The sequence below is a fragment of the Ursus maritimus genome, unplaced genomic scaffold, assembly GCF_017311325.1.
Source record: "Ursus maritimus isolate PB19 unplaced genomic scaffold, ASM1731132v1 scaffold_14, whole genome shotgun sequence".
Taxonomy (NCBI): Eukaryota; Metazoa; Chordata; class Mammalia; order Carnivora; family Ursidae; genus Ursus; species Ursus maritimus.
The window spans coordinates 51366451-51388591 of NW_024423786.1; the positions used below are offsets into that span (position 1 = coordinate 51366451).

At 44.9% G+C, this 22141-nt stretch overlaps 1 long non-coding RNA gene across 2 annotated transcripts; it reads right to left on the bottom strand.

Moving 5' to 3' along the window:
- Positions 1-1142: 1142 nt before the first annotated feature.
- LOC103676307 lies at positions 1143-16064 on the bottom strand. Of its 2 annotated transcripts, none has more exons than XR_005834638.1 (3): positions 15382-16064; positions 11303-11389; positions 1143-2101 (listed from the first exon to the last, which is right to left on the bottom strand). It is a non-coding gene; the product is annotated as an uncharacterized LOC103676307 (long non-coding RNA). The 2 variants fall into 2 exon arrangements; XR_572067.2 differs by lacking the exon at positions 1143-2101 and adding an exon at positions 6295-6769.
- Between the last annotated feature and the right edge of the window lie 6077 nt (positions 16065-22141).

The window sequence follows — 22141 nt, forward strand, 5'->3', positions numbered from 1 at the left end:
CAAAGTTGCTAAGAGACTAAATCTTAACTCTTCTTAACAAAAATAAATATGTGACATGATAAAGACGTTAGCTAATGCTGCTGTGTTAATATTGCAATATATAAACACATCGAACCAACACATTGTAGCACTTACATTTACACCACGTTATATGTCAATTATATCTCAATTTTTAAAAATCTAAAAAGAAAAAAAAAAGAGAGAACAGACGTGCTCACGCAGCTTGATGTCTGTCAGTCCTGCTCCCCTGGGGGGTATGTTTTCCGCTTCCACGGAGCTCTGTGATTCTTAAAACCTCCATTTCTTATCCCTACTCAAATACACTCGGTTACTGTTTTGCTTCTTTTTTTTTTTTCTTGTGCTAAAGGGCACATAACCTAGAATTTGCCATCTTCACCACTTTCACGTGTACAATTCAGGATTATTTAGGATATTCACAACATTGTGCAACCGTCACACCAGCTCCAAATTTTTTTTCAGTGCCCCAAATGGAAACCCCGTACCCAGTTTGCAACCCCTTCTCATTTCCCCACCCCTCAGCCCCTGGCAGCCACTCATCTACTTTCTGTCTCTCTGGATTTGCCTATTCTGGACATTCCATATCAATGGGATCATGTAACATGTGACCTTTTGTCACTGGCTCGTTTCACTACTTAGGAAAATGCTTTCAAGTTGCGTCCGTTATTGTAGCGTGGATTAGCCCTTCACTCCTTTGTGTGGCTGAATGCTAGTCCATTATCCGTTGGAGTTTCAGTCGTCAGACCCGCCCCCACGCTCCCATCTTGAACCTACCCTTGAACCCACACTTTCTGAAGTCTGCAATGTAGCTAACGTACAGCCCCCCAGGGCATTGCTGAGTAAGGGGCTCCTCCTGGCTTCTGAGCTACTGACTGCACAGCTGTTGTCAAGACTGCAGCTTCGTTTCATTTCAGAGAATTTAGATAGTAACTGGACTGAACGAATAAAATGCTTAGAAGATGGGAAAGCTTCCATGGGGAACTATTTGTGCCTGAGTAAGACCAAACAATTATTCAGGGAGGCCTGCCAGCTCATTTGCAAGTATGGGCACCGAGGTGTTTGCCTCTCCTGTCTACTTGCCCTCCTTCCAGTGCAGCTCTCAAGAAAGAGAAAAGACATGATGGAACGCACGTGAGATCTTTTTATTTCTCAAAAGCATTTCTTTTCATGCTGCCATGTACAGGACAGGTTCCTCCCGGCTGTGAGTGAGTTACCCGACTCTGGGTAGAAACACGGTACATAAAAAGTTATAATTCAAAGAAAACTTTCTAACATAAATAAATAATGGGAAAACAGCCAGTGGAACGGACACTGAGACCTTTTAACAAAAGGATGCGTTAAATCTACATGTACTAAGATGAGGAAATCTGCAAGGTATATACTCTTTTTATACAAAAAAAGTTAAATGAAGAATAGCGCAAGGGAAATGCGACCATTTGTGTTTTAAAAGAGAGCGTGAGATACAGCAACAGAAGCTAACATAGACCTATCCCCAGACATTTCTAGATGCATGAAATTTCTCTCAAAGAATACACAGGAAACTAGTTAACCTTTTTCTGTTTGGATTGTTTAAACTGTGTGTGTTAATTCCCTTTTCAAAAATCAGCATAAGACAGAGACATTTTTTCAGAATAACATCACCGTATCTACCACATGAAATAAAATGAACGCAGAGGAACAAATTTAACAGTCTCTGACCCATTAAAAGAAAACTATAGTACTTTATAGGGGGACATAAAGTAGAACTTAAAAACAGAACACTGTATAGGGGCATTCCCTCTGCCCCCCCCAAATATATATAAATCCAATTCCATATCAAAATTTATATCTAAAAGAATACATGAAAATTATTCTGAAGTTCATCTCGGGGAGGGTTTGTCAACCTTGGGAAAATGGACACGTAGAGCCAGAAAATTCTCTGTCGTGGGGGCTATAGGATGTTTAGTGGCATCTCTGATCTCTACGCCCGCAGGTGTGACGATCTAAATTGTCTCCAGACATCGCCAGGTATGCCCCAGACTGCAAACTCCTGGCTGGGAACCACCAATCCACAGAATAATTAAATCAGCACTGAGAAGAAAATCTGGAAAAGAAGGGTAATCAGGACGGCAATAACACTTTCAGATATTAAAGTATTAAAAAGCTGAAATAAATTCAAATAGGCACAAGAATAGGCAGGGAGTTGAATCAGTATATCAGAAGAACTAACCTGGAAATATATCCCATTTTTAAATAATTTATCTTAAAGATGCCTCCCAATCAGTTGGAGTTGGAAAGAGAAAAATTTTCTCCAATACCATCATTCAGTAAATGAGGCTGAGAAAATCGTTCAGTAATTTGAGACGGAAATCTGTAAAGTCTTTAATGAGTATATTTAAAAGCTAGATCTAGGGGCGCCTGGGTGGCGCAGTCATTAAGTGCCTGCCTTTGGCTCAGGTCGTGATCCCTGCATTCTGGGATCGAGCCCCACATCAGGCTTCTCCACTAGGAGCCTGCTTCTTCCTCTCCCACTCCCCCTGCTTGTGTTCCCTCTCTCGCTGGCTGTCTCTCTCTCTGTCAAATAAATAAATAAAATCTTCTAAAAATAAAAATAAAAGCTAGATCTAGGGGCGCGTGGATGGCGCAGTCAGTTGAGTATCCGATTCTCGATTTTGGCTCAGATCGTGATCTCAGGGTCCTGGAATCAAGACCCTCATCAGGCTCTGTGCTCAGCAGTCAGTGGGCTTGAGGATTCTCTCTCCCTCTCCCTCTGCCCCCCATCCCCTGCTCATGTGTGCTCTTTCTCAAGTAAATAAATAAATCTTTTTAAAAAGAATAAATAAAAGCTAGATCTAAAAAAGAGTTTAAATCTAATTTGCCACATTAAAAATTTGCCAAACTTAAGATTGTTCTATCCTGCTAGACCCAACTAAATGAATAGAAAATTGGGTGTGTATCAGTCTTCCAAGAGAAAGCACTTGCTAAGCATAATATCAGCAAAAACATAATAACAACGTCAAGATTTCACTTCATGAAAATAAAAATGTCTACATATCCAAAAAGAAATGACCACGATGAAAATATAAGCAACAGAATGGGGAGATACATTCCACAAGCAAGACACAAAAGAGGTCCATATCTCCATATGGACCCTATATATATAAAGGGTGTTCTCAAGTTGATAAGGGTTCCACCTCCCAGATAACAAGCAAATGGTATTAAGGGACTGTTTCCAAGAGAAAATAAAACTGCCACGCGGCCAGATGTTCGGTTTTACTTCTAACCAAAGAAACATGAGTGAAAATAACAGGTAGATGCCATTGTCCACCTAGTAAATTCACCAGTTTAAACACAGGATACAAAAAAGACACAAGGATTACTGTATGATCCAGTAATCCCACTCTAAGATATACACCCAAGAAGAATTGAAAGCAGGAACTCAAACAGATGGTTTTAACCGATGATCACAGCAGCATTGTCCATTGATGAATGAATGGATAAGACACAGTGGTCCATCCATACATGTAGTATTATTCAGCCTTAAAAAGGAATGGCAGGCGCCTGGGTGGCTCTGTCGGTGAAGCGTCTGCCTTCGGCTCAGGTCGTGATCCTGGGCTCCTGGGATTGAGTCCTGCATCGGCCTCCCTGTTCTGTGGGGAGCCTGCTTCTCCCTCTGCCTCTGCCTCTCTCCCTCTCTCTCTCTCTCACGAATAAATAAATAAAACCTTTAAAAAAAAAAAAAAAAGGAATGGCACTCTGGCACCTGCTACAAGAGGGATGAACCTTGAAGATATTAAGCTGAATGAAATAAGCCGGGCACAAGAGGACAAATAGTGTTATGACTCCATGTAAAGGATCTACAGCAGACAAATCCATGGACAGGTAGTATATTAGCGGTTACCAGGGGCTGAAGGAGGAAGGCGGATAATCGGTAGTTGTTTAACTGAACAGAGTTTCAGTTTGGGATGATGAGAGAAAAAAAAAAAAGTTCTGGGAATTTGCTAAGAGAGTAACATGTAAGCGTTCTCACCACCAAAAAACAGAGCAAAACAAAAAAACGTAACTATGTGAGGAGATGGCTGTGTTAATTAACCAAGTTGTGACAATCATTTCACAAAGTATACATATGTCAAATCATCACATTGTATACCTTTAGTGTATACAATTTTACTTGTCAATTATACATCAGTAAAGCTGGCGGGGGAAGTTCTGGAAATGGATAGCGGCGAAGGTTGCACAAATGTTGTGATGTATTTAGTGCCACTGAACTGTACGTTTAAAAATAGTTAAAATGGGGGCACCTGGGGGGCTCAGTCGTTAAGCGTCGGCTTTCGGCTCAGGGCGTGATCCCAGGGTCCTGGGATCGAACCCCATATCGGGCTCCCTGCTCCGCTGGGAGCCTGCTTCTTCCTCTCCCACTCCCCCTACTTGTGCTCTCTCTCTCCGTCAAATAAATAAATAAAATCTTTTAAAAAATAGTTAAAATGGCAAGTTTTATATTTTACCATGATTTTTTTTTTAAGATGGTATTTATTTATTTGAGAGAGCGAGCACAAGCTGGGGAGAGAGGCAGAGGGAAAGGGAGGGGCAGACTCCCTGCTGAGCAGGGAGCCTGATGTGGGACTCGATCCCAGGACCCTGGGATTATGACCTGAGCCAAAGGCAGACACTTAACCAACTGAGCCACCCAGGTGCCCTTACCATGACTTTTTTAAAGCAAAAAAAAAAAAAAAAAAAAAAAAAAAAAAAAAAAAAAAAAAAACTAAAAGGAGGGACCTTAAATGCGTATCGCTAAGTGAAAAAAAAATCACTCTACAAAGGCTACATGCCCTAGATCCCAACTATAGGACATGCTGAAAAAGACAAAATTATGTAGAGAGTAAAAAGATCAGTGGCTGCAGGGGGCTCAGGGCAAGGGATGGACAGGTGGAGTGCAGGGGCTTGGGGGGCAGTGGAACGATTCTATATAACACTGTGCTGGTGAAATCACGTCTTTATACTTTTGTCAAAACCCAAAGAAGAAGGGCGCCTGGGTGGCTCAGTCGGTTAAGCATCTGCCTTCGGCTCAGGTCATGATCTCAGGGTCCTGGGACCGAGCCCTGCATCGGGCTCCCTGCTCAGCGGAGAGCCTGCTTCTCCCTCTGCCCTTCCCCTTCCCCCACCCTCTCCTCCTCCCCCTTCACCCTGCTCCTGGGCTCGCTCTCTCTCTCTCTCAAATAAAAAAAAGAAGATACAACATCAGGAGTGAACCTTATGTAAACTATGGATTTCTGTTAACAATAATGCATCAGTGTTGGCTCATTGGTTGTGACGAATGTACCAGCCTAATGCAGGATATTCATAATATGGGAAATTGAGGGGAGATGAGAAAAAAGGGATATGGGAATTCCCTGTATTTTCTGCTCTATTTTTCTGTAAACTTCAAACTACTCTAAAAGGTTTTTACAATAAAATTTTTAAGTTTTAAGGTAATTTTTTATTTTTTTTAAGATTTTATTTATTTATTTTTGCAAGAGAGAGAGAGAGAGAACGAGTAGGGGGTAGGGAGAGAGGGGCAGAGGGAGAAGCAGGCCCCTCACTGAGCAGGGACCCCAATGGGGGACTTGATCACAGGACCCTGGGATCATGACCCAAGCCAAAGGCAGACACTTAACCGACTGACCCACCCAGGCGCCCAAGTTTTAAGATAATTAAAAAAAGAAAAGAAAAGAAATAGAAATAGAAGAACACTCTTGGACATGTTAGCCAGCATCACTGGGATGCAGTGCGAACAGCAGTTTAGGGGTGGGGGGTGATCAAGAAACCCCTTTTCTGTTTCTGAACTGTCCCCACGGGGGGCATTTGCCAGCTCTGACCTTGCACTCCACACCCCCTCACTGCCAGTGCTGAGGAGCTGGCCTGACCCAGAGGTGAACTCCATTGACTCCAAGATCCCCACCCCACTCCTGGCTGCCCGAGGCCCCTTTAACTTAAAGTTTACTGCACCATCTCCAGTTCTGAGTCACGAAGTCACCTCCCGATCATTCATTTAACAAATACTAATTGAGGGGTGCCTGGGTGGCTCAGTGGGTTAAGCGTCCAACTCTTGAATCATGGCTCAGGTCGTGGGATTGAGCCCCATGTGGGGCTCAGCGCTGGGCATGGAGCCTGCTTAAGATTTTCTCTCTCCCCTCTCCCCTCCCTCTGCCCCCCCCCCAGGCTCTCTCTCTAAAAAGAAGAAATTAATGAAGCATTTACTAGTGCAAGCTGTGTGGCCATCCCCTATTGCTACTGTAACGAATCACCATGAACTTGGTAGCTTAAAACAACACATTTATTATCTCACAGTTCTGGTGGTCGTTAAGTCCAAAACCCTCTGGCTAAAGCAAAAACCAAGGCATCCACAGATTCTTTTTCCTTCTGGAGCTTCTAGGAGAAAATCCTTTGCCTTTCCCGGCTTCTAGAAGATGTCTTCGTGCCTTGGTTCATCGATCATCCATCCATCTTCAAAGCCGGCACCATCAGGCCAAGTCCTTCTCACGCCACCACGTGTCTGGTTCTCTCTCTGCTGCCTCCCTCCCTCACGTTTAAGGATGTTCGGGATTACACTGGGATCCCACAGATAAGCCAGGATCATCTCCCCACCTCCGGGTCAGCTGATTAACCACCTTGATGCCCCGTGGCCAGGCAGCCTCTCCGGTCCCTAGGTTCCAGGAATTAGGAAGTAAACATCTCTGGAGGTGCCGTAAGTAAACCAAACAAGATCTCTGCCCTTGTTTGTAGAGGCGACAGTCTAGGGGTAGAAAACAAGCAATAAACATGCTGGGGGAGGGGAGGCGGGAGTGATAATAAAGATAATGGCCGATAGCAGGGAGTGCTGTGAACAAAATAAAACAGCAGGATCCGATAAGAGTAAAAACACTACGTGCCGGACAGCTGACCAAGAGCCCAGTGGCATACCAGCCCAGACCATCTTGCAGTGTGACCACGCACAGAGGGGAAGGCAAATGTGGTGTCCTCTTGGATGCTGCTTCTATGTGAATGTCCCCAGCACTAGTTTGGAGAAAGAAAACATCAAGAGTCCTAAAGGCATATCATGTTTGATAAGAGTAATTCTGCCACCATCTCTAATTACAAAGGAGGTCAACGAGGATCAAAGGAATAAGCCACTCGGATGCGGACAGAGGGGGAGCGTACATAGTAAGGAACAGGTGCACAGGCCTCCAAGGTGGAGGACGGCCGAGAGGAAACACATGGGCTCTATGTGCCAGGCTCAAAGAGGAGACTGGGAAATGAGGCTGCAGGGAAGGAAGGGGACCCCCACATCAATGACTGATCTCAGCCTGCTAAGTCAGAGAGGGAGGATGGGACGGAATCCTGAGTGCGATGGGAATCCTGAGTGCGATTCTGCTGCACTCAGTCCGATCCCACATTATCTTTCCCATCTTGGACTGTGGAGGCTCCTCCTTTCCCGTTGCACTGGCCGAAATCATCCTTGGCGTCACCTTGTCACTCCCGCCTGTCCTTCAGAAGATAACTATCGGTTCTACCTGCAACATCCATCCAGAAACCTAACGCTTCTTACCAACTCCTCAGTCCCCAACCTAGTTCACTCCATCATCGCTCACACTCACCCAGACTAGCACAGACACCACCCTACCCCACACATGGTACCCTGCCCCCCTTCCTGAACCCCTGAACCTTGTCCCCCCTGAAGAAGCCACCAGAGGGTGCTGTGAGCACCCAAGTCAGGTCCTGCCCTCCTTTGCCCACAGATTTCCAGGGCTCCCACCTTGGGAGGAAGGGGGATCTGAGTCCTCTCTTAGCCTGCAAGACCCTGGAGAACCTGACCCTGTCCCCTCCCTGCCCTCCCTGCCTCCCCATCTCTCCCTCACTCACTCAGCTCCAGCCACATAGCCTTCTCCCTGTTCCTTTAACACAGCAGACCCAGTGCTGCCCCAGGACCTTTGCACAGGACTGTGCCCTCTGCCTAGAACACTCTTCCCACAGATACCCACATGGCTCCCTCCCTCCCTTTCTTCTGATCTCTGCTCAAATGTTAACCTCAGCAAGGATTTCTCTGACCACCCTATTTTAAAATCTGCATCACACTCTCACCCCCCAATGATTTCTGTCACCCTCTCTCTATCTTGTAGTTACCACCATCTGAGTATGCTATCGGTTGTGTATTTTTATCATTTGTTGCCTGGCTCCCTCCTCTCAACCATAAGCTACAGAAGGGGTGGTGTCCCTGTGTTGAGGACTGCTAATCCCAGAGCTCAGTAGGTGAGTGAGAGGTATTCATGGATGGGAGGATAGGTGATTTCTGTTCTGAGATCACGCTGGCTATGGATGGAGGATGTACTATGGGGCAAGAGTGGAATCTCGGGTAGAAAACGGTGTGGCAGTTCCTCAAAAAGTGAAACCTAGCAGTAACATACAATGCAGTGATCCCACTTCTGGGCAGATACTCAAAAGCAGTGAAACCAGGGCCTCCAGGAGATCTCCGCACACCCACGTTCATAGCAACATCAAATGTCTGTCAGTAAATGAGCGGATAAACAAAATGTGGCCCATTCATACAACGGAATATTAATCGGCCCTAAAAAGGAAGGACATTCTGACACCTGCTACGGAAGGGTGAATGTGCAGGGCATTCTGCTCTGTGAAGCAAGCCAGACACAGAAGGACAGATACGTCGGACCCCACTTAGAGAAGTCCCATCCACAGGGACAGAGGAGACAGCGGGAGCGAGGGGTGGGGAGGGGAAGGGGAGTCCGTGTTTCATGGGGACAGAGGTTCAGTTTGGGGAGATGAGAAAGTTCTGGAGACAGATGGTGACGGTTGCACAACCATGTGAACATGCTTAATGCCACAGACCCATACAGCTAAAATGGCTTAAATGGTAACTGTTATGTAACGATTTTACTACAATACAAAGATGGAAATTAAGTAATTCAAGTGAAGGGAAAAGCGCAGGTAAATAAAAGGATTGTGGCAGCCGAGGAGGTGAGACTCGCTAACAAACACGCTCATAGTTAATAACACCGCGCCAGAGCGTTGAATCCTCATGCGCAGCACGCTGTGATGATCCTGTTGTTGTTTCTATCTTGCAGATGGGGAAACTGAGGCACGGCCGTAACGTTCACACAGCTGGCAAGTGAGCAAGTGCGAAGGCTAGGTTCTGAAAGCAGGCATCCTTAACCACAAGCCCTAGCCCTCCTTCCAATTCTCTTCTCATACTATACACTCATTCTAAAATTATTGGAGGCTTCCTATGTGCTGTGCATTGAATCAAATCCTTGAGTGTGTTAACATATATATTCCTGCCAATATTCATATGTGGCAGATAATATTATTACCCACATCCTGCAGATGAGTAAATCGAGGTTATGGCCTCCTCCGCAGGGGCTCTGACCTCATCACTCCCCAGCTGGAAACCGCCTGTGGCTCTCCACCACCCTCACGCTAAAATCTAAGTTTACCTTAGCACGACCTTCAAGGCTCCTGGCAAGCTCGGAATCTTATTTATTTATTTTTAAGATTTTATTTATTTATTTGACAGACAGAGCGCACGCACAAGCGGGGGAGCAGCAGAGGGAGAGAGAGAAGCAGGCTCCTCCATGGAGCAGGGAGCCCGAGGCAGGGCTCAATCCCAGGACCCCCGGTTCGTAACCTGAGCTGAAGGCAGATGCTTCACCGACTGAGCCAGCCAGGTGCCCTTCAGAATCTTATTTTCACCTCTCCCCCCAGCATATGCATCCTTCGCTCTGGCCATTCCTGACTCTCTGCAGAGATGAACAGAACAAACGTGTTCCAGCCTCAGAGCCTTCGCAGGTGCTCTTTCCCCTGCCTACAAAGTTCTCCCTTTCAGCCCAACTAACTTCTTTGCCTGTTAATGCTAATCTCTTGGGAGATTTCCTCCGGCCATCCCCAGGCTCTCCTTTCTCTGTTCCTGCGATGCCTGGTGCTCACCTCTGTCCCAGGTAACGTTGCCCGTTGCCCGCAGCTCCTGCATTAGCATATCCACTGAGCTTGAAAGCTGAGAGCAGAGGGATGCATCAGTTCAAACCCTATCAGCTCCAAGTGTTAGAAACCCCAACTAGAAGCGCCTTAAATCTTAAGAAACAAGTATTCTGTGATCTCACTTATGGGGAATCCAAAAAAGCTGAACTCAGAAAACCAGAGTAGAATGGTGATTACCAGGGGCAGGGCGGGGGAGTTGGGGAGACGATGTTTTAAGGGTACAAACTTGCAACTAGCAGATACATAAATTCTGGAGATCTAATCCACGACATAGTGATGATAGGCAACAGTATGTGTTATAAACTTTAAGGCTGCTAAGAGATTAGATCTTAATTGTTCTCACCACAAAAAAGAAATTGTAATTATGTAACATGGCGCTACTGGTGGTAATCATATTGCATTACATAAATGTATCAAATCAACTTGTTGTACACCTTAAATTTACACAATTATAGTTCATTAAAACGAAAACCCTTAAGGGGACATATTATGTCTTGGAAGGAGGAGTTGTGGTGTTGGGTGGCTCCCGGGCTCCTAAATTCAGCAGAGTTAGAATTCAGATTCTTTCTATGTTTCTGCCCATCCGTCTGCAGCACGTCAGGTGAATGAAGATGTTGAGTTCAGTTTGGAGATATGCTGAGTCCTGGGCAGGGGGGCGGAGTACCCAGGAGGAATATCCAGGAGGCAGCTGGATATCAGAGCCCAGGGTGAGACAGGAGACAGAGTCATCCCTACACCACGGCAGAGGATCAGACCCTGGCAGGGTATGTGGAGTGAGAAACTGGCTTTGCCCAGCATTTATGAAGCACCTACTGCATGCCAGCACTAGCTGGGCTCTGGGGATTCAGTGACTCCATGGGGTGGGTTATCCCAGCAGCAGACCCCAAGCCAAGAATTTGGATGCAAGCATGGATTAAAGAGGAGCCTGCATCCTGTGGGGAGCTCTGGAGTGTGAATTGCGTCTCAGAGTCTGTCCTGTCTCCATGGGAGGGAGTGAGCTTTGTACTTGCGCACATGTCAGTCATGACAGGTAAAGAGGCAGGGACGCTTCTAGGCACTTCCGGCTCACTTCCGGGAGAGCCACTCCAGAGCCGAGGACAGCACTGAAGGCCACAGTGAGCTCTCAGTAGGAAAGCACTAGGGGGGAATGAGCCCTCAGAGCTGGGAGAGAGACCTGGGTAGGCACCAGCAAGTCCCTGTCCAAGTCCATGGTGCCACTTCCCTGTGTGTGATCTCAGACAAGACCCTTCACTTCTCTGGACCCCGTTATGCAATAACCTCACTTTAAAATGGCGCCTACCTTGTACATTCATTCTGCAAATATTACTGAGCGCCTACCGTGTGTCAGGACTGGGGATCCAGGGGTGGACAGAGCAGTTAAAACTTCCTAGGAAGGAAACACACAAAAAACAGAATGAGTAACTGACCTATACGATGTCCGTCGGGCTGGGAAGTCCGCCATGGAGAAAAATAAAACAGGGGTATAAACGTTGCCAGCCAGGGGTTTAGAGAGTGGAACTTTCAGTAGGAAGAGCCACAGGGCCTCTCTGATGTGGCAACATCTGAGCAGAGATCGGAAAGGAGTGAGGGAGGGAGTCACGTGGCTTTCTAGAGGAAGAGCATTCGAGGAAGAAGGAACAGCCAGTGCAAAGGTCCTGGGGCAGGATGGCTCTGCTCCGGCTTGTTGGAAGAACAGCAGGAGGCTGGTGTGGCTGAAGCAGAGTGAGAGGCGGTAATTTCAGACAGGGAGGAAATGGTGCTCACACACCACGGGGTCTCATAGCCCATCATAAGAACTTCAGATCTGACTCCTAGATCTGTGAATTATTTAATTTGGATTAAATGAGACAAGGCAGGGGCGCCTGGGTGGCTCAGTTGTTAAGTGTCTGCCTTCGGCTCAGGGCGTGATCCCGGCGTTCTGGGATCGAGCCCCACATCAGGCTCCTCCGCTGGGAGCCTGCTTCTTCCTCTCCCACTCCCCCTGCTTGTATTCCCTCTCTCACTGGCTGTCTCTCTCTCAAATGAATAAATAAAATCTTTAAAAAAATAAATAAATAAATGAGACAAGGCAGGCTATGCCCTTAACACAGAGCCTGGTACATAGCAAATAGTCAGGAAACACCAGCCAAGGATTACTTCTTGAGACCATCAACAGAAAAGAATGTGGAGCCTTCCGTAAATTGCATTGAAGAAATGGAAACCATAAACAGCCCTAGTAATAAAATAATTATCTCCCGCCATAGCCACCAGGCTATCGACAGCCAACGAAACTCCTAGAACTCGGGTCCAGGCGTACAGTTCTCCTATGTGGCCTGACCTCTGGTCCAAGGAATGGGTCTGTCTGAGACCTCAGAGCATGTCCCCAGCCCAGGAGAACCCAAAGGGCAGTTTTGAAGTCACATCTTCTGTCCACCATCAGGCATGTCCAGAACAAGCAGTAGTGGATAAACCGACTCTGTTCTGAGTAGGTTCCCACGCCCCGCCCTGCCCTAAATGGAAAGACACTTCTTTCTCCTTGGCTGAGAAATGCAAAGGTGCTCAATAGCACAGGAGGAAAAAAAGAATAAAATGATTCCAAATGAGGAATTCAGCCACTTAGGATAGTCAGTTAGGATAAACCCCAATGTTTTAGTCCTGTCTTGCTTCCTTACGTAGCTGTCTCTGGACCTCAGCTTCCACATCTGTAAAATGGGCACCCTGGGTTGATGAACGGATGATTCAGAGATAGTCCCTTCCACCTTGTGCCTCTGTCGTCCCTGGGATCTCTGCACACGTTTGCTGCAGCATTCCTTAAAGGGGGAGAGGGAAAAACCCAGCTGTCCATCTGCAGGGGACTAAGTAAATAAATACTAAAGAACATTCATGTTATAGAACAAGGGTCGGTTTTTGTAAATAAAGTTTTATTGGCACAGAGCCATACCCATTTGTTTCTATATCGCCTGTGACTCCTTTTGCTCTAGGACAGCAGAGGAGAGTGGTTGCCACGGAGACCATTTGGATCTACAAAGCCTGAATATTTACTCTCTGGCCCTTTAAGAAAGCTCGCCAAGTCCTGCTACAGAATATTATACCACCCTTAAAAGCAGCATGCCAAGTCTTGTTTTTCAGATAATGACATGGAAGGATAAACATGATCTATGATTACAGCAAGGAAAAAAAGTGCAGAAGGTTATGCATAGTACAGTTCCGTGCTGGCAAATGGGCATAATTTATTTATTTGAGCGTAGACAGAGAACCTAAGAAAACACATACACAGGTGCATACGTGTGGTTATAGCATTCGGGGACAATATACGAATGCTAGTTACCGTGCTGGGAATCACCTCCAGGGACTTCCACATTCTCTATTTTGGTGTTGTTGGTTTGGTTTTGTTTGCTTTTTTACAAGATGTACTCCTTTTTTTTTTCAATTGAGCAATTAAAAACTGATTGTGAAAAAAGTGTTTGTGGCAAAACACACATAACAAAAATTGACCATTCTAACCACTGTTAAGTGGCATTAAGTACATTCGCAGTGTTGTGCAATAATCCCCACCATCCGTCCCCAGAACTGGTTCATCTTGCAAAACCGAAACTCTGGCCCCATGAAACACTAACTCCCCAGCCCCCTCCCCCAGCCCCCGACTCCCACCACTACTTCCTGTCTCTATGAATTTGATGACTCTCGGGACCTCAGATAAGTGGAATCCTGCAGTATCTGCCCTTTCGTGGCCCGCTTGTTTCACTGGGAATAAGGTCAAGTTTCATCCACGTTGTAGCAGCTGTCAGAATGTCCTTCCGTTTTTGCTAGATGATACTCCGTTGTACGGATACGCACGTTCGGTTTACCCATTCGTCCGTCAGTAGACATTCGGGCTGCTTCCACCTTTCGGCTATTGTGAATAATGCTGCTGTGAACATGGGTGTGCAAATGTCTCTTAAGCCCCTGCTTTCAATTTCTTTAGATATGGACCCATAAGTGGAATGCTAGATCACATTGGCAATTCTATTTTTAATTTTTTGAGGGACCGCCATACTGTTCTCCACGGTGCCTGCAGAATTTTACATTCCTATGAGCAATACACAGCTTTTAAAATGAAATCCAGGGACGCCTGGGTGGCTCAGTCTGTTAAGTATCTGCCTTCGGCTCAGGTCATGATCCCAGGGTCCTGCGATCGAGTCCTGCATTGGGCTCCCAGCTCAGCGGGGAGCCTGTTTCTCCCTCTCCTGCTTCCCCTGCTTGTGCTCTCTCTCTCTCTCTCTCTCTGTAAAATAAATAAATAAATCTTTAAAATAATGGAATGAAATCCAACCTCACTATCCCCTGTTCTGAGCAAAATGAATGTTACACATTGGTAACATTTTAAGAAACAAAATTTGCTGAGCAATCAGTAAAGAAGACAGACATAGTCCTTGCCCTTATGAATTCATGTTTTAGTGAGGAAGACAGACCACAACCACATAAATAAATAAATTTCAGATTGTGCTGAGTGACAGATGCTGGACAGAGATTGACATAAAGTAATGGAATCAGCAGTAACAAGGCACTTTTCTATAAGCGTAACATTTTTCACAATTGAAAAACCTCTGTAATGGGAACAGACCTTCAGTCTTGCAAGATTAAAAGGTTCTGGAGATGGGTTGCACAACGATGTACATATACTTCATGGCGCTGAACTGTACACTTAGAAATGGTTAAGATGGCAAATTTTATATCATATGTTTTTTAGCACAATATTTTTTAAGACATTACACTCTGATGTTATTTATATACAATTTTTAAGTACAAAAAAAAATCCGGTAAAAATACCACACTCTCTTTAAAGAGTGATGTAGGAGGCATTTTAGGTAAAATAGAGAAGGTCTGTGAACAAGGGATATTGAAGCAGAGACCTGAAAGATCAGAAGAGGCTGACCTTGGGGGCGCCTGGGTGGCTCAGTCGTTAAGCATCTGCCTTCGGCTCAGGTCATGATCCCAGCGTTCTGGGATCGAGCCCCGCATCGGGCTCCCTGCTCAGCAGGAAAGCCTGCTTCTCCCTTTCCCACTCCCCCTGTTTGTGTTCCCTCTCTCACTGCATCTCTCTCTGTCAAATAAATAAAATCTTTAAAAAAAGAAGAAGAAGAAGAAGAGCGACCTTGGAGCGACTGCAGAAAGGAACACCAGGTAACTGTGGTGAGGTGGGAATGAGTCCAGGGCATTCTGGGAGCGAAAGGAAGGACGGCGAGTGCAGAGCTTGGGGAGTGAGGCTGAGAGAAGCAAGAACGAGACTCAAGAAGTTCTGCAGAGCCTGACAGCTGAAGACACTTGACATCGTTAGTCGAGGGAAACGCAAATGAAGTCCACAGCGGGCTGCCGGCCCGCACCTGCCAGGACGGCCAAAATTAACAGCAAGGGCATTACCGAGTGCCCTCAAGGAGGTGGAGGAACTGGAACGCCGAATGCTGCTGATGGGGAGTAAAATGGTACACACGCTTTGGAGCAGTCCTGTGGCTTCAACTCCTGAGTCTTTCCGCAGAAGAGGTGAAAGCATATGTCCACATGTGGATTTGTACGTGAAGAAGGATCATAGCTCGGGGTGCCTGGGTGACTCAGTCGTTAAGTGTCTGCCTTCGGCTCAGGGCGTGATCCCAGCATTCTGGGATCGAGCCCCACAGCTGGCTTCTCCGCTGGGAGCCTGCTTCTTCCTCTCCCACTCCCCCTGCTTATGTTCCCTCTCTCGCTGGCTGTCTCTCTCTGTCAAATAAATAAATAAAATCTTAAAAAAAAAGAAAAAGAAGAAGGATCATAGCTCTACTTGCAATTGCCAGGAAGCGAAAGCAAACCCAATGTCCATTCTTAGGAGAGTGGATAACGAAGTTCTGGTATCCGTCTGCTGGATGTGACTCAGGAACGAAACAGAGATCATCAGACTATGGGCACGCAGAACAACGCGGATGAATCTCGAAGTCATTATGCCGAGTGAGGGCACAGGCTAAGACCAAAAAAAAAAAAAAGGAAGAGCATATGGTACGTTTCCACTTACATGAAGCACTAGAAAGTGCACACTGTCTACGGTGGCAGAAAACACATCAGTGTTTTTTATTGGTGATTTGGGGGAAGGGGTGAGACAGAAGGAAACGATGATGAAGGGCCAGTAGGAAATACAGGGGGTTGACCAAACATTCATGATCTTAATTGTGATGAGGGTTGTATAGGTGTACAAATAGGTCAGAACTCATCAGATTTGTTACTTTAAATATGTGCGACTTACCATGTGTCCGTTTGGGTTCTAGGTACTTTTGCCATAAACATCTTTGCTGTGGCCATTTTCACCACAAACACTTTGGTCCCGTAACTCATTGGCCGCAAGGCGATTTTACCATACAAGATTTAAAAAAATAATAATAATAACTGGCAGACAGTTTGGTTCAGCAGCCTGGTTTCATTTCTCCGTTGACACAGCACTCTCATTTTCACATTGTATAAATCTTAGTCCTCCTAATGATCTATACAGGGGTGCAGAGTTTGAGCCCATGTGCCCCACAGAAGTTTGGAACATCTATCAATGGACGTGTGACAATTCGTCAGAAAAAAACAACAGTGGAGAAGGCTCTCACAATGCAACACAAAGCTCAGTTACAAATACACAGTCTACAATCTGGAAACGGATACATTTTGGGATGGGGTGGGGAGAAGAGGGAGGGAATCTTCAGCAGCTTGCCCCATGCAAGGCTGGATTTCACAACCCTGAGGTCATGACCTGAGCTGAAATCGAGTTGGACGCTTAACAGACTGAGCCATCCAGGCGCCCCTCTTTTTTTTTTTTTCCAGTAATCTCTACACCCAACATGGGGCTTGAACTCCAGATCCCAAGATCAAGAGTCAAATTCTCTACCACCTGAGCCAGCCAGGTGCCCCCAGATACCTTTCTTAATGAAGGAAGAAATGTTAGTGAAAGAAGACAAAGTGGGTTACCAAATGAGAAGAGTCAACAAACGAATACATGTGCAGTACTATGAACGGAAGGCTTCGAAGACAGCTCCTTAGGTACCATCCACAAAATAAAAATCAATTATTTGTGCAGCATTGCTATGAATTACACTAGACGTGTGGAATGTATTCAAATATTTCGTATTTCACAATAAAGTCTTTTTAATTTTATTCTTCCTTTTTCATGTTTCATTATGTCCTTTTTTAACGTCCCTCTTATTTTTGTATTTGAACGTGTTCAGCAAAACTGCCTTAGGTCAATTTAAGTGGCAAAAATCTTTGCAGCCCAGATGCTTACAGCGAAAATATCACACCTGGTCACTTCCGCCTCAACAAAGCCACTGAAAAGAAAAACACTGTGGTCCCTTTCAGTCCAAAGTAGCCCTCCTGAACACGCAGCTGCCCCATAGGCTCCCGACTCCGACTCCGCAGACCCTTCACCCCCAACCTGTACCTCGGCGCACCTCCTCCCTGACCTCCCAGCGTCCACTCCTGCCCCCTAGAGTCCATTCACAGCACTGCAGCCCCCGGGCTTTTCTTTCTCCTCAATGCAATACAGTCCACGTGGTGACCAGGGCTCAGCGGACTGGCAAAGCCCCTCATGACTGCCTCTGCTGACGTCCCACCACACTCTCTCTGGCTCCTATGTTGCCGCCAAACGAATCTTTCAGCACCACCCATCAGAAAGGCTCTGTTCACTACTGTGTCCCCCAATGCCTGGAACAAGCCTTGGCACCATGCGGGTGTCCTGGGAGCTCCTTTCCTCAATAACCCTCTTTGGGCTGGGTCCCAGAATTGGCACTAGAAAACAGTGGTCTCTCTAAGCCCTCATGGAGCTTACAGTTGAATCAAATAATCCCAAAAATGAATTAATATATTATATTATAAATAGATTGTATAGTTTGTAAATATAATAGATAAATATATTATTACAAATGCCATTCATTTCCTCATTCAACTGCACCTTGCCAGTAATCATTTCTAGCGCACGGCGGGTCTTTCATCCTTCTGTGGCTGGTGTCTCAACTGGAAAGAACTTCTCCATCTAGAAAATTTCTATCCATCCGTCAAAACACAGCTTCAAGTGTAAGTCCCCCGACTCTCCTCCCTCCTCCACTTCATAAAAGGAACCCCTCTCTCTACTGAGCTACCGTGGAAATAAATAAACTGCTGGAGCGTTCAACTCAAGAAATCCGTAAGAGAGTAACAAAAGCCAAGAAAGGAATTTGTAATGAGTTTCAAAGATCTTACATCAATTAAAACACACACACACAAAAACACACAAAAGGAATTTGGAAGCTGCATAGCCACGCCTCTAGCCGGTTTATCCAAGAAACAGAAAGAAAACAAACGCTATTCTCTAAAACTAGATAAACAGGGGCTTTTTTTTTTTTTAATAAAAGAATATGACATACAGCACTATGCTGAAAAATTTGAAAATCTCAGTGGAATTGAGCTTTCTACAAATGTATCCATTACCAATATTAACTCAAGAAGAAATAGGACACCAGGGCACCCGACTGGCTCAGTCAGAAGAGCACGAAACACTTGATCTTGGGGTCATGAGTATGAGTCCTATGTTGGATGTAGCGATTACTTAGGAAAAAAAAAAAAAAAACTTAAAAAAAAGAAAGAAGTAGAACACCTGAATGAAACAATAAATACTCATGAAAAAACTAAAAATACTATCAAAAACAACCTCTCCAAAAAAGGTCAATCCCAAGAAGTTTATGCCATTGTTCCTCCTTCAAAAGTTCGAGAAATAAGTAAAAATTTCCAAAAGACTTGGAAAACTTCCTAGTCATTCTATAAACAGCCCAACCCTGATACAAAACCTGACAACCTAGAAAAAAATTTGAAGACCAAGCTCACCAAAAAAATATATATATATAAACAGAGAGAGCAAAAGTACTCAATAAAAACTCAAGTTCACAGACACATCCATAATTCCGAAACCAAAAAAAAAAAGCTCTGAACTTTTGGGTAAGTTCATCACCAATATATATATATATAAACAGAGAGAGCAAAAGTACTCAATAAAAACTCAAGTTCACAGACACATCCATAATTCCGAAACCAAAAAAAAAAAGCTCTGAACTTTTGGGTAAGTTCATCACCAAAACTAACTTGGTGGCCAACTTGACCCAAAGTGACGGGAGCCTCTTTTGTGTATTTATGACCGTAGAACGTGTCATGCGTTTCTGCTGCTAAAATATTAATGTGCTTGATTGCAAGGTCCCCCCACACACCGTAGGTGTGTTCAGTGACCGCACTGTGTGCCATCTACTGTGTGTGTGTGTTAAATTGATAATTTGCCACGACCTTAGAGGCTGCTCCCGGGAATGCAAGTGGAAATCCTTGTTGGCCCGAACAAGAGTGCCCCTCTTCCTAACTCCTCGCTCAGCGACATCGCGATGGTAGCTTGAAACCCCCCACGACGAGAGTATTTGCACCACAGATGGGTCTTCTTTTTCCCCATTTGCCAGCACTCTACTGAGCACTGAGGGTTTTTTTAAAATGAAATTCACTATCAGCCAGTGAAAGAAAACATACTGCATGTTCATCTCCAAAGAAGTCCAAAAGTTATTTTGGTCAACTCTTGATCCAGCCCTGACGGTAAAAATGTAGCGAGTTGGTAACGGAAACTGTAGCGAGTTTTTATGGAGGGCATAGCACACAGTTAGACACACAGGCTCCGAAGTTCTGTGGCCTGTGTTCAAATCCTGATTCCTCTCCATTGGCTATTTTCCTTGAGTTCTCTGACCCTAAGCTCCTTTCTGTGTAAATGGGAATAACAATAGCACCTTACTTCCGAGGGCTGTTTTTAGGAATTAAATGAAACAATCCCTTTAAAATGCTTAGAAAAGTACCTGGCAAATATGAAGAATCTAGTAAATGGTAACGATCGCTATTCTTTGTCAAATACGGAAAAAAAAAAAAAAAAACAACTTCCTAATGTGAAATTGTTTTATCTCTATGACTCCATCACATTTCATGGGGAAACACGAACTTTCTTGTTACAATTAAAGGAAAAGAATATGTTTCCATTATTAGAATGTCGGTTGTCATTGTTAGTATTCGGATGTCCTAACCATCAGTATAACAAGAAAAAATAAGGAAAAAAAAAACATTAAGAGAAAAGGAAATCAAATAATATTTCTCTACAGGAAATAACCTTACTTACCCTAGAAAATCTAGCCAAAAAACTATTACAGTTAATAAGAATTCAGGAAGGCAACAGGATACAAAATAAATATATAAATATGAACAGACCAGTAATTACCAGGAAACATAGTGGGGAAATGACTCATTTTATATTATTCACCCAAAATATGTACAACCTATGAATATATTTCATAATAATGGTATAGGGGTTCATATGAACAAATCATTCAATTTTTAAGGATATAAAAAAGCTAAACAAAGAAATATTCCTGGGTGGGAAGTATATTATGATGATGTCACTACAGGACAGATAACGAAATAGACATTTATAGAAAAGAACAGAAAATCCTTAAGCAGACCCAAATGTAGATTATTATTTGGTATTTATAAATGAGGAACTTCACATCAGAATGCAAACAGCTACTCAATTCAATAAACGGACCTGGGACAACTCAGTCATCATTTGAAAAAAACAGAATTAATCTGACATGGCTGCCCATCTACCCTCACAACCAAATAAATTCCAGACAAAAATGTGAAACCTAAAAACACTGCAGGAACCCGCCACTGGAAGAAAATACAAGATGGATATTTACCAAGGGTATAAGTAATAAAGGAAAAGACTGACATATTTGATTAGATTTAAAAAAACTTAACTTCTAGGGGCTTAAAACCACTTAAAAGAAGTTAAAAGAGAGGCCCCTGAGAAGCTCAGTCAGATAAGCATCAGGCTTTTGATCTCAGCTCAAGTCTTGATCTCGGGGTCGTGAGTTCAAACCCCACATTGGACAGAGAGATGACTTAAGTACATAAAGCTTTAAAAAAAATTTCTTTAAGTTAAAAGAGAAAAGAAAGCTGGAAAAGAATGTTTGAAATGTATTTGCCAGGATGCCTGGGTGGCTCAGTCAGTTAAGCATCTCAATCTTCGGCTCAGGTCATGATCCCAGGGTCCTGGGATCGAGTCCCACATTAGGCTCCTTGCTCAGCGGGGAGCCTGCTTCTCCCTCTGCCTGCTGCTCCCCCTGCTTGTGCTCACTCTCTGTTTCTCTCTCTCTGACAAGTAAATAAATAAAATCTTTAAAAAAAAAAGAAACGTATTTGCCAAAAGATACTTTTTCCATAAGAAATCTAAGAAATCAATGTGAAAATATGAAAAACACAAGGCCAGGAGACATGTGAAAATTTTGACTTTTATAAAGGTATCAAAAGTTTACAAATAAAATGAGCTGCGTTATTTGCCTATCGGTTTGGTAAAACGTAACATCCCGTGCTGGTGAGGATGTGGGGAAAGAGAAACAACGAATAAACTCAAAGAGCATCCTGAATGTAATCAAGAAACTAGTGCCCAGTGACCTGACGGTGAGTGATGGGTGGGGTGTTTCCACTCCAGAGAGCAGATAATATTTGACCCAAGGCCTGGAGAATGAGAAGGGCCCAGCTGTAAAGGTCTGGGAGGGAAGAGAACACCAGGCAGAAGTAAGAGCAAGTGCAAAGACCCTGGGGTCAGGGAGGTCTATCGGAAGAACAGAAAGGCGGCCCGTGTGGCTGGAGGGTGTTGAGCAGCGGGAGAGGGGTCCAATTCATTGGGAGGAGGATATACAACCGCATGGATAGCATCTCAGCCCAGCATCTCAGCCCTGGGCCTGGCACACAGCCTAGGCTCAGTAAATGTAACAATTGTTACGAAGCTTTCAAAGTGGTGGGAGCCGCCTTTGCTGCCCCAGAGGCTGAACTTTGGGACGTTCCCTGGCCTTCAGATGTGGCCACGGGACAAGTGCCAGCCGTGGGAACCTCTGCAGGGCCTGGCTCAGGAAGGCCCCAACCCGTCATCTTCCTCAGGTCCTCAGCGCCCTGCCGCCACCCACACCCACCTGCTGGGAACCGGGCCGGAGATGCGGCACTGTCTCGCCATTCTCCTGAGCAACCTCCGGCAGACATCAGGGACTCTTTTATACAATAGCCATGCTCCGTGCGGGGTTCTTAAGAAACCAGAGCCATCGACATTGTAATGGATGTTGGTGCCAAC